Below are 14,205 nucleotides of genomic sequence, written 5' to 3'. Positions count from 1 at the left end.
GTATTTTCACATGTTGGTTACCCAGTCGATTTGGCAGATTTTTATTATCAACAGATAGAAAAGAGGCGAAAGATATCAATAAGAGAATCAAATCAAAAATCATACATGTTGTCATAAGTCAAAGAAAAACTGATAAAAATATGTCAAAAAACGAAACAACAGTCGAACAACAGTCGACAGGACATTACATAAAAAAACGAAAGACTGAGGAAATCGAACCCCATCAAAGACCGGAATTTATTTCAGGTACTCTGGAAGGGTAATCAGATCCTGCTTCTATTATTTCAACAAAATTAACAATAACAACACAGTTTTATTCAACTACATTTATTGTTTTCCATTTTCCACTTTGTTGTTCTACCAATTAGTCATTTACATATTTTCGACAATCGAATCCAATATAAGTGACATATTGAACTGTTCATCTTTGACCGTCTGTAACCCTGTTAACCACGTGCTTGTCGTAGTATCATAGAACATGTAAAGAACATTCAAAGACGATTCTGTTTTAAGTGCATTAACAAAATATTTGCAAAAATAATCAGCTCCGAATATGTCAACAAAGACAAACACAAAGGCATATAGACAAAGCACATTAGCAAAAACGAAAGACAAGCATACAAAAATTTACCATAGCACATTGAAACATTCCAGCAGCACCAGCATAAAGAGTGTATATATCCCAGTAGCAACGATATCCCACAGCTCGCATTTCCTATCATGATTTCCTTGATAGAGAGCTGCTGCTCACAAGAAAGCTATTAAACCAAATGTTCCAAGTCGTGAAGTTGCAATCATCCCTTCGATCATTTTACAGACGCCATCACAAGTTGGTTGACCATTATGGAATATCTGTTTCGCAGATGACGACAGATATGATCCCTTTGTCGTATCCACAATCCCGTTGTCTATTCATCGAATGTGACCTACCGAATTAAATTTATCACCGGGCTTGTAATAAATGAGCATCACGACATATACCACATGTTGAGCAGGATCTGCTTACCCTTCCGGAGCACCCGAGATCAAATCCGGTTTACGACGAGGTTCGTGTGTTCAGTCTGATATTTCTATATTGTGTTTTTATAGTGTTTTTTGTCTTTTGGTCGTTTTTCGTTTTTTATCATAGCGTCATCAGTTTGTTTTCAACTTAAGAGTTCGAATGCTCCTTTAGGATCTTTCGCCTAATTGTGTTTAATATTTTCTATATGCACACTGAGTTGTATGAGACATCAAGCCGGGAATTTAAGTTCACAGAAGATAAACATCTAAATATATTTATACAGTCTAAAAGGTCAAATTTATTCGTTCATTGTGTGTTAATTTACGTTTTTTGATTGAGTTAAGCCTTCCAATTAATATTTTATAGTGTGTTTTTCTATGTTGTGATGTTATACTATTTTTTCAGAAAAGGGAGAAGGTTTGGTACCATTAAAACGTTTAATCCCGCTGCAAATGTTTGCAGCTGTCCTAAGTCAGGAATCTGATTACAGTAGTTGTCGTCTGTTTATGTAGTTCATACGTGTTTCTCGTTTCTCGTTTTTATATAGATTAGACCGTTGGTTTTTCCGTTTGAATGGTTTTACACTAGTAATTTTTTGGGGCCCTTTATAGCTTGCTGTTCGGTGTGATCCAATGCTCCGTGTTGAAGGCCGTACCTTGACCTATTATGGTGTACTTTTATAAATTGTAACTTGGATGGAGAGTTGTCTCATTGGCACTCAAACCACATCTTCCTATATCTATAAATTATTGAAAAATTGCACATATCGTATTGTAATCTCTTAATCGTCCCTAGTCTTGGCAAATTGTTGATAAATATTAAACAGGTACTACCGAAAAATTAAACAATCAATTACTTTGTAGACAGTACAAAAAGTGACAACTCAGAACGGACTCCCTGACAGACACATCATCATGTGGAAAGATTTAGCTTACTTTGTGAAATAGCATAGAACATGTAGAAGGGATGTTGGTGGATTTATAATTTATAATATTTGTTTTTCACGTAGAAAGACAGTAGAATGTCTTGAACGATTAGCTTAAATATAATACGCTTCAGAAAGATAACGTCGGTACTAACTTTGAGATAAACGGATCGCGTCAATAAATAAGATATCAGGATTGAAAATGTGTATGCCAGACTTGTGTTGCGTCTTCAAAATACTCATCAGTGACGTTTGAATCAAAATTATGAAATAGGCCAAATAAACCTTGTATCAGTAATTGGATTTTCAAACATTTTAGCCTCAAGCATCACTGTAGAGACAATAGTTGTCGAAATGCGCATCTGGTGCAGTAAAGTTGGGTCCGTTAATTATATCTAAGTTTGAATATACATGTATACATGTACACCAGAAATACCCGTTTATAGGAAAATTTGCTTGACACGAGGAAATAAACATTTTGTGTATGTTTATTGTGTGTGATAAAGAAAACCAATACAAAAGTTTATACCATGTGGTGTTTAGTTGACGATTTGAGTTGCATTGTTGTGTGCACATGTTCATCTGATATTTAGCTCTCTGTAGAAGTAATTGAATTGAACAAATTTGATCAGCCCATTGGTTGGTTCTATCAAATAATTTCTTTATGCACAAAAACTTTGATGACAGGAACAAAGACAAACAAACAAACAAAAGATTGATTTTAATTTTAGCTACACTGACTCGAGGTATTTTGAAATGTTTGAAAGATTATTAACACATTTAATTGTTTTAATTAAAGAAAACAGTATCCGTGTAAAATTTCGGGAAAATTAACAAAAATGCAGGGTATTTATATTTAACATGCCACTGACAAATCATAAAGGAATAATAAAGTAATAACAAGCAATTGATAACAGACACATCATATATGCATTACAAATATTAATAGGACCAGACACATCACTCACAACACAGATTATTACGAATCGGTAGAAAAACAATTTTCAACTATTTCTGTTAGTTTAAACAGGGTCCAAATAAGTCGCTTATGTTAGGAGTTTGATCAGCCATTATTCCTCATAGCTAACACGAGGTTTAAATGCAAGTTAAGCAACTCTATTCATGATTTATCTAGGTTGTTAGCTTTCAGTGAATCCTATGACGAGACACTATAGTTATGTACATTTTATGATTGTGATCTGTTTAATCACGAAATAATGATTTGATAGTTTAAATGCTATTCAGTTAACTCCTCCATAAAAAATTGACGTTCATACAAAGACAGGCAACGACGAATATTTCAGGGTCCAGATAGCCAGACTAGGTAGGGCACACAATCTCGTGGTATTTATCCAATTTTACATGTCGTAGGCAGAAACCTCCAACTACCCCTATATATATATATATATATATATATAAACAGATAGAGATATGGGAAGATTGCCATTTAGACAAGTATCTACCACGTGACGTGGGTGTAATCAACTGTAGGTCACAGTTCGGCTTTCAACATTGAGCAAAACCATACCGTAAAGTGAGCTTCAAAAGACCCCGATATGACAAAAAATATAAAATCCATTTAACCGAGAAAACCAATAGTGTGATTTACGTTTTAACAATCAGCGGAAAACAAATATGACAGACAGCAACCAAAAACAACATCTAACATACAGGTTCATGAGTAGGGACATGCACATAAAGAATGTGGCGGGGTTCATCATGTTTATGAGTCCTCAACCTCCCCCTAACCTGGGACAATGGTGTAAAAGCAATCATAATAACAAACTGTAAAAATCAGTTGGATATGGCTTGGCTTATCAGATCGGCATAAGGCACAAAAACAACAAAAAAATCTAATAAAAGATATCAGGCTTTTAATTTCTGTACGTCAGACGCGCGTTTCGTCTACATAAGACTAATCAGTGACGCTCGAATCAAAAACGTTAACCGGCCAAATAAAGTACAAAGTTAAAGATGCCAGGCTATTAATTTGATACGCTTGATGAGAGTTTTATTTTAACGAAAACCAAACATTCCAAAAGGTTGTGCTAAATCTTGCGAAGGCCTTATATTCTCTTTGGTAAGAAAACACTTATTGTTGCATATGATTTTAAAATATTAGTATACAGTTAATTTTCATAAATGATATTATATGTCAGTACAAAAAAGCTGACTAATTGGCAAGTGAAACTGTCGGGGACAGAACTTGAATTAACGAGTATGTTTATTTTTCATATTTTACACATTCCATGTGATAGGATATAGTATACTAGAACACACCCGCGACATCGCGGGTCCGTGACTGATTTAATTAAAAGAACCTACGCCTTATTTTAGCCTGGTTTTAGTGTTCGTATTGTCATCTGATAAATTCATGCTGATTTAAATGTGCATAGTTTTCTCTGATATCAAAATGTTTCTGTTTGTACCCATCTTGGTTTTTCTTACTACAGAATAAACTGTTTTTGGGGAAGTTTAACTTAAATTTCTGTTATTTCTGTTGGTAAGACCCGTCAAGGTCAGGCTTGGAAACTGGGTAGGCAAATGCTCACTTTTCAAATCTGTACCGATATAGTGTGTTAAATGTACTCCTTTACACCATAACCCATGGTGGTGCTCCAGTTTAAGGAGGAAGATACAGAATATACATACATAAATACAACATGAAACTATATGTGACATACTAATGGTATCGATCGGTATCGGATTCGACCCGGAACTTGTTATTTATTGGTAATATTTATTATGTGGCAAACAAAAGGGCCTGGAATGGTGTAATTTTTAATCCACGCCATTGTCTTATATTAGTTATATATATATATAAAGTTGAATTCTTTGAATCGTCGTGTTTACGTCATGCAGGCTAAAAAATTGATTGGACCTCGTTATTTTAGTATTATAGATGCCTACGATAGCACCCCCTATTTTTCTAATATGTAATATACTTTAAAAGAGAGACGAAAGATACCAAAGGGACGTTCAAACTCATAAGTCGAAAATAAACTGACAACGCCATGGCTAAAAAAGAAAAAGAAAAACTCACAAGTCGAAAATAAACTGACAACGCCATGGCTATAAAAGAAAAAGACAAACAATAATACACAAAACACAACATAGAAAACTAAAGACTGAGCATCACGAACCCCTACAAAAGCTGGGGGTGATCTCAGGTGCTCCGGAAGGGTAAGCAGATCCTGCTCCACACGTGCACCCGTCGTTTTGCTCGTTTTAGTACAAACCCGATAGTAATTAAGTCTAATTCGGTAGGTCACATTCGGGGAAAAACTTAAGTGATGTTATAATTTTTTTTTAAAGTAGGTTAACACTAACATACACAAACCAGATTCCTTAAAAAAGGCTGAAGATACAAAGGGGATATTCAAAAAACGTATGTCGAAAATAAATAGACAACACCATAGCAAGAAAACGTAAGACGACGAAAAATTAATATTCTAACAATATCTCTTTATAATTTAATTTTGGATGTAAGACGTCTTCTGATTGGCTGAAGTGTTTTGTCTATCAGCTCATAGACATAATTTTGTCATGTGACCGTGACGTTATTAACGTTTTTTCATGATTTACTCCTTAAAAATGGAATTTAGAATTAAATAATAAGGAATGACTGTAATATTTTTTCTGTTTATTCGAAATAACCTCAAAAATTTGGTGCACACTTTTAAATAACCTGCTACGCGGGTTATTCAGTGTGCACCACATTTTTTAGGTTATTTCTTCATAGACAGAACAAGTATTACAGTCATTCCTTAAGTAAAATCAAACTTAAGCATAGTTTTAAGAAGCCTAGAAATATTTTCGATATTTAATGTAATTAATATATAATACAATGGATTTTATTTTATTTCATTTTCTATTTACAATGCATGCTTGATGGATCCTATTTATTTGTCCTGTACAATCTTAAATTGCACGATTTAATGTACTGAATAGAATATTGTTTAAACTAAACTAGCTAATGTTCATTTATTTCATTTTCTATGTTAAGATAATTTCTGGTAGTGATTAATTTTATTGCATTTTCTTTCCCAATTGATTTCTTCAACCGATAATGCGTTTATTTTACATGCGAAACTCTACACAAAAATTTACGACAAAAGGAACGATTTTTCTTTCCCTATTGTTAATTTTTCTTTTTTGGCCGGTGATGTTCCTATGGCACCTTATTACGGTGTTTATATATCCCAACTCGATCGCTATGCCCCTGTCTGTAGTGACGTTTTGGATTTCAGTGAGTGTAATCTATGTAATACTTGCGAAATATTGAGGCAGGGATTTCGTTACCCCAAAGTACTGAAAGCCTTTACTAAATTCTTCCATAGATACATAGATTTGGTTTGCAAACTTGGCTATACCTGTAGAAAACTTATTTCAAACGGAATAGCACATCCTAATATTTACGGTAATATTGTTTACCGAGCCCTGAAAATTTAGATACGATCCGGGTAAACTTATCAATCCATCAAATAAATTTATATTAAAAGGTTACCAATTCAACTCTGTAATCAGATCTTTGAATATTGTTTTATTGGTATAAGTATTGATTTTGTTATCAGTAAATTAAAACAATACTAAATATTATTGCAATACACATACACATATGCACATTAACGGTACTACAATCTGTCGATACCTATATTTTGGCATTGCACAAGGTCATGTTTTTCTCTGATTGTTAATGACGTCTTTACACTAAATCCATTGGATGTTGGATGTGTACTGATTGATATTAAAGTCTAAAATACATGATTTTTTTTATAAGTTGCTATTGGCTTTGAAGTAGCTGTCAGTAATTGCAAGTACTCTCAGATCTTTTCTTTGTGTCTTTTTTAGGGATGTATAAATACCCTGCCACGTCCGATTTGTGTTTTCTGCTTTGTATCGATCTGATGAGTTTAGCCCTTTTCAACTGATATTTATAGTTTTCTTCTGTTGTACTCATACACGACTGTCCTATTTTAGGGTAGTACTGGCGCCTTCAAACATGTGTTACCCCGCCACATTCTTTATTTTCCTGTCCCGAATCAGGAGCCTGTAGTTCAGTGGTTGTCGTTGGTTTGGTTCATATTTGTTTTTTTTTAAATTTGTGTTGTTTTTTTTTTAAATAAGGCAGTTAGTTTTCTCAATTGAATTGTTTCATATTTTATAGCCGACTATACTATATCGATTTTTCTCATTGTTGAAGGACGTATGGTTGCCTATAATTGCATAATCCACTTCATTTGTACTTTGGTGGATAGTTGTCACATTGGCAATGATACCACATCTCCTTATTTTCATATTATGAGACAATAAAAACTTTTATTTGTGGGAAAAAAGGGGGGACAACCGGAAGACAACTTTTGGGGTTTCCTGCGAAAAAATGTGTAACAATATGTTCTTGACATCGATGAAAACTTATTTTGTCAATCAAATCAAAGCCTGCTTTGTTTCTAGAAATTACTTGAAGCTTTAATATTTCATTAATTAAAGTCATCTTTGCAACAATCAAAACAATCATGCAGCCTTTCGGACCATTCACATAGCCCTGTTTACAAATGCAATCACTGTAGATTTGCACTAAATTCCTACGATTATCCCCAGTCCTGTAGTATACATGACAAGTGCTTACAAAATTATTTTCTAAAAAGTGAAAAAACAAAAATATCGAACTTAAGGGAAATTCAAAACGGAAATATGGCCAAAACATATTTCAAATCAATAATTGTTCTATCTTATTATTAATATTTATTGGAAACGTAATGTACCAACCAGTGGAGGAACACCTAACTTCAGTATTGTCCAGAACGCTCTCCCTCAATTGAGATTTTCTTGATTACGTATATCGTTTACTGAATTAAACCCTATAAAATGGCATACTTCTATATATATGTCCGGCACTCAATTTAGAATTGTATCCTTCAGTTATCTTTTTTACAATCATATGTTTGTGTACTCTCATATGTTTGTGTACTTTCTTGTCCAACATTGAAAAAAAAATAACAAAAAATACCGAACTCCGAGGAAAATTCTAAACGAAAAATCCCTAATTAAACGGGAAAATCAAAAGCTCAAACACATCAATCGAAAGGATAACAACTGTCATATAGCTGACTTAGTACAGGCATTTTCTGATGTAGAAAATGGTGGATTAAACCTGGTTTTATACCTAGCTAAACCTCTCACTTGTATGACAGTCGCATAAAATTCCATTATATCGACAACAATGTGTGAACAAAACAAACAGACATAATTGGTAAAAATGTTAAGTTATATTTTGCATTCTTTGGTCATATCTATATATCTTTGATAATTATATATTTTTGGACTCTACTGTCCACCATTGTTGTTCGTATGATATCCTTTAAAGATATAACTATATATCGTTGCTAATCCTTTGTTTCGGGGCTGCTGATTTATTGATGTCGACCTCAAATCATTTATTTTCTAAACTGGGACAATGACAACATGGTATAGGTTCTTTTCTTCTAAAAGACCTACTAATTTCATTTTACAGGGACTTGAATATCGGTTTTGAGAAAAATCATTTGCAAATACCATCTTACTAGTGTGTTGTCAAAATCACCTCCGGTTTTAGTGGGGTTTGTGTTGCTAAGTTTTTCGTTTTCTGTGTTGTGTTTTGTGTTCAGTTATTTGTCTTTTGTTCTATTTCTTTTTATGCCATGGTGTTGTCAGTTAATTTTCAACTTAAAAGTTTGAATGTCCCTTTGGTATCTTTCACCTCTCTTTTTTAAGCATTTCAGACTTCAGATTTTAAAGCTTTTTGAGGGCTTGTTAAATTAAGTCGACAGTAGTAACGAGTTTTCAAATCTCGTAAATCTATTAGGAAGAGACAAATTAAGGTAACAAACAAAATCTGAGGGACTCGCATGATCTCGAAAAGGAGAAAGACCGAGGGCGTCGATAGGTAAGCGTCTCCTGCTATCCATGCATCACCCGCCACAAGCATTCACACTGAGTCAGCATGTCACTATCGGGAAAATAAAGATTCGGTTAAGTTACCGCTCAGACGACTATACTAATCTCTGAAGATTTAAGACGGCAAAAACATGTCACTAATGAGTTGAGACACCGACACATCGTATTGGTCAACCAGTTCGTGATGGTGACCGTAAAACTTATGTAGCGTGTATTTAAACTATCTTCCTCATAATCTTGGAGCAGTTTTATGTACGGAGCACACACCTGTTAATGAAGTCTGTATGGGACATTGACTGCGAGATGTATATAATAGAATTATTTTATTACTCTCATACTAGTGGGATCTATATAAATACAAACAATTGTTTTACGATTATTACTATCGTTTATATTCCTTTTTATGTCCCTTTTTCATTATAACAAACATAAATAAATAAACAGTTAGATGTTTGACAATTTTTCTAATTGCAATTTCCTTTGTGTGTCTTGGCAAATGACATAAAATCACCAAGCAATTGTATAATTATGATAACACAAATGTCATGTTCATTATTAATTCATAACAATCATTTAAACGTAGTGATGCAATTGAATGTATCATTGTTATGGGAACAATGATGATCTATTTCATTCAAATATAATGATTTGAATGGAATGGCAATACAAATAGAAATGAGTTAGTTCCAGTTCGACAATTATCACAGCTGGTTTTCTCTTCATTGTTGATGCTCTTTAGATTTTATGCCGCAGACTTTTATTGTGACCTTCTAATATTTGTAAGGATTTAAAATTGGATGATTCTGAGGCATAGAATTCTGGTCTTAAATAATCAGATATATCTAGCATAAAGTTTGTTACACCATACGCGTGTTTCGTCTAAGCCAGACACATCAGCGGCGCTCTGAAGAAACAGTTGAAAGGCTTAATCGAACAAGGATGTTGAAGAATATCAAGCCAAGAAATCCGAGAGATTGTGAGAAATGCAACTAGGGCCATCTATAAATAAGTCTTAAATAGAATATCACACAAAAGGTACTACTAGTATATAAAAATACTGTAAATTCAAAAATTATTGCGTGAATTTATTATTGCGATTTTGTCATCTTAGACAAAAATGCAATTATTATTTTTGCGATCCTGATGAAATCCCCCTTCATTCATATAAAAAAAATCAAAAATGCGAGTTTAAATTACTGCGATTACGACCTTGTCGCATTTTTTGCAATAATAAAAATATATCACAAATATTTTCGAATTTACAGGAAGTAGATGTGGCATGCATATGGTTTCCAATAAGACAATTATCCACCAAAGTTCAAAGGAAGTGGATGTAAGCAATTATAGGCAACCGTACGGCCTTCAAAACTGTGAAAAATACCATACCGTATAGTCGGCTATAAAAGGCATGCATGAAAAATATGAAACAATTCAATTGAGAAAACTAACGGCCTTATGTATAACATGTATAGCCGAACAATTTACGAAAACCAAATATGACAGACATGAACAATCGACATTCACTGAACTACAGGCTCCTGACGTGGGACAGGCACATAAAGAATGTGGCAGGGTTAAAGATGTTTTAAGGCGTCAACCCTCCCCTAACCTTGGACTGTGGTGTAACAGTACTACGTAAGAACAAACTATAAATTCAGTTGAAAAGGACTTAACTGATGATGCATGTTTTACAAAGGTAATTTAGGTAGCATGATATCAAAAATGGGAACTTCTCTCAAAAGGTGTATTGTCCATAATTTTCCCTAGCATGAATTCAATTTTTATGGAAGATCAGTGTAAAGGACAAGAAAAGCCCTAAAATAAACCTCGCAAATACGCTTGGTCCTAGAATAAGTGCCATTTCAACTTTAAGTGTTATTAAGTCTGGTATTTGAGCATGCATTGTATTATCTAAATGTAATTACTAAACATCTATCTTTTGTTTATATATGAGTATATTGTGACTTAAATATGAACTAGATCTTACATAAATATGTAGGACTCGGAGTTGCGATGGGGACCCTGAAGTGCGATGGTCACGATGAAGTACGATGATCTACGCCGAAGTGCGATGGTCTATAGGACGCGTGATTGCTATTTAAAAATCTACAGATGTCTAACTAATATGAGAGTTTGATATTTTATTAGTTAGTATATAAATACTAAACATTCAATATTTTGTCCAGTTGCAGTAAAAAACATCTTGTTCCTTGATCTCATTTACAGCAGCTGTTTACTTTTTTTGCGTATTTTGTTCCGTTCTGACAATGAGAAAATCCCATACCGTATAGTCGGCTATAAAAGTCCATGACATGAAAAATATGAAACAATTCAATTGAAAAAACTAACGGCCTAATGTATAACAACACAATTTACGAAAAACAAATATGACAGACATGAACAATCGACATTCACTGAACTACAGGCTCATGACTTGGGATAGAAACAAATACCACGTTTTTCAGTCATATTTATTAGAACTGATTATGTAAAAAATTATGATCTTTTATCTAGCGTCTATAGTAGTCAATATCTTGACGATTGTATGAACTACTGCTTTTTTTGTCTTAAACTACTTACAAAGTACACTACAACGTTACAGTTGCGACTGGAAATGCAATGACTATTTATCATCACTGTTTTCAATTAAACGGATTATACTCTCGATGCTTTACTTTAAGAAAAACTAACTTAAAAAGTACTTCAAACATACAAACTGACTTCTACATTGACATGTGAACAGGAAAACCTTGAACTTAAGAGTTTGTGTAATCCATCGCACATCAGCATAGCTATCAACAAGATTGCGTCCCATTCCCACCATCGCATTTCAGAGTGATCAAAAACGCACTTCGCCGCGTCAAACCATCGCACATCAGCGTGACCATCGTTGTTCGGAGTACCATCGCGGTTCAAAGTCATACATATATATTTCTAGTTTTGTGTTACAACATATGGCGTGAAATATTTTCTTATTTTAAATAAAGTTAATACATTTTAGTTAAACAAATTTGTTGTTTTTGTTTTGTTTATGACATTTGTTATTAGATTCCTCCAATAGGAGAATGAATATCAAACTAATTGCATCTATTGATTTTGGAAAATGATTCTTGCTACTGTTTTTTTTTAAAACTGCGAGTGCATTGATAATCAGGATGGACGTAGAAACGTTAAGAAACTAACATGTCTAAATGGTTAAATCATTATTTCCAGATTTAGTGAACTCATAATTATGATGTTGAATTTGTGTGATCGGATGAAATTTACAATAACGCATTATACCTGTGCCAATTCCCTAAGGATAGCTTTTGTTTTTCCCAAAAATTTTTTTGTTGTGAATTGAAAAATTTGGTGTCGATATGAGCGTTTGGTTTACTCCTTCAAACTGATTCATTATTAAACAAGACCGTGTGTGATTACCTGCATTTAAATGTGAAAATTATTATAATTCTTATGACTTAATTAACATCTTTACTTATATTCATATGTGACTGTTGATAGAAGACCGAAATATGAGACCACTAGCCACTACGAACCAAAATTCAAAAACAACATACAGGACTAAAAAAGGCTAGAGGTTTCTGACTTGGGACAGGCGTAAAAATGTGGCGGGATTTAACATGTTTCGTAAGATCTCAACCCCCTCCCCCTATACTCGGAATAAACAACACACACCAATACGCACAGTAAAACTTAGTTAAAAAGAAGTCCGAGTCCGATGTAAGAATATCTATAGGTAACAGAAGAAACTAAGCAAAATGACAATGATCAATATAAATTAACAGAGGACTCCTCCGTTAGGGATTTAGTATCATACCATCATAAATTATACGAAGAAAACATAGATACGATGGATACGATCCGGGGGTAAACTTATCGATCCTTTAAATAAACTTCTTCTAAAAGGTTACCAATTCAACACTATAATTAGATCTTTGGATATTGTTTTATTGGTATTAATATTGATTTTGTGTTATCAGTAAATTAAAATCAAACTACATATTATTTTATATACATATGCACATTCATGTCTCTACAATCTGTCGATACCTGTATCTTGGCATTGCACAAGGTCATGTTTTTCTCTTACTGTTAATGACGTCTTTACACTAAATCCATTGGATGTTGGATGTGTACTGATTGTCTAAGATGCAATTTTGTTTAGTTGTTATTGGCTTTGAACTAGCTGTCGGTAACTGCGAGTTCTCTCAGAGCTGTACTTAGTGTCTTTGTTGTGGGGATGTATAAGTACCCTGCCACGCCCACTTTTTTTTGTTAGATGTATTTCTGCTTTGTATCAATCTCATGAGTTAAGCCCTTTTCAACTGATTTTTATAGTTTGTTCTTATGTTGTATTATTACACCACTGTCCGAGGCTAGGGGAGGGTTGACGCAATCAAATTAGTTTAACCCCGCTAAATTACGTATGTGCCTCTCCCAAATCAGAAGCCTATAATTCAGTGGTTGTCGTTTGTTGCATTATCTCATGTTTGTTTTTCGTTATTTTTTTTTACATAAATCAGGCCGTTAGTTTTATCGTTTGATTTGTTTTACATTTGTCATTCCGGGGTTCTTTATAGCTGACTATGCGGTATGGGTTTTACTTATAGTTGAACCATACGGTGACCTATAGTTGTTAATTTCTGTGTCATTTGGTCTCTTGTGGAGAGTTGTCTCATTGGCAATCATACTTCTTATTTTTATAATAACCCGTATAATGCCAACACCTGCTAATAGAATAAATGTGTTTATTTCCGATGTAAAGATCCTATGAGTAAATCAATATGAATTCCAAAAAGTGCCATCTTAATGACTTAACAAAAGTATCGTAACTATATCCCTTGTAGATGAGTCTGTTTAAAGTTTTTGTTAGCGTTTCAGGTAAATGACGATATATTTGTGCTTTGTATAGAATACTACCATAAAAGATGGGATGTGAAATAACTGAATGTATAAGATGTGTGCACGTTGCTTTATATTTACGAATGATGTCCTTGTACCGATGATAAAATTAAGAAAATGTTTTGATAAGTTTATGATATCGAAATCCCTTGTGTAATACTTTTTTAGTTATACAGAGATTTCGTTAAAATCAAATACGTTGTTACATACACGAGCGAATCGAACAAGTTGGAATATAGAAACATCATTTGATAGTGCCAAGGGAAATCAAATATTTGCTTGTAATTATCCTCTAAAATGAAATACTAGACCACCAGAGAAAAAAAATAGTTGCATTTGTAGTACTTAATCATATTAAAAGTCTCTGCATCTTTTCTGGAAACAGACAACAAAAATGAGTTCCTGGGGAAACAATACAAATTCGATTATAATCCATGAA

The sequence above is a fragment of the Mytilus californianus genome, unplaced genomic scaffold (genome assembly GCF_021869535.1).
Source record: "Mytilus californianus isolate M0D057914Y unplaced genomic scaffold, xbMytCali1.0.p SCAF_8, whole genome shotgun sequence".
Lineage (NCBI taxonomy): Eukaryota > Metazoa > Mollusca > Bivalvia > Mytilida > Mytilidae > Mytilus > Mytilus californianus.
Note: the sequence above shows the minus strand (reverse complement) of the source record.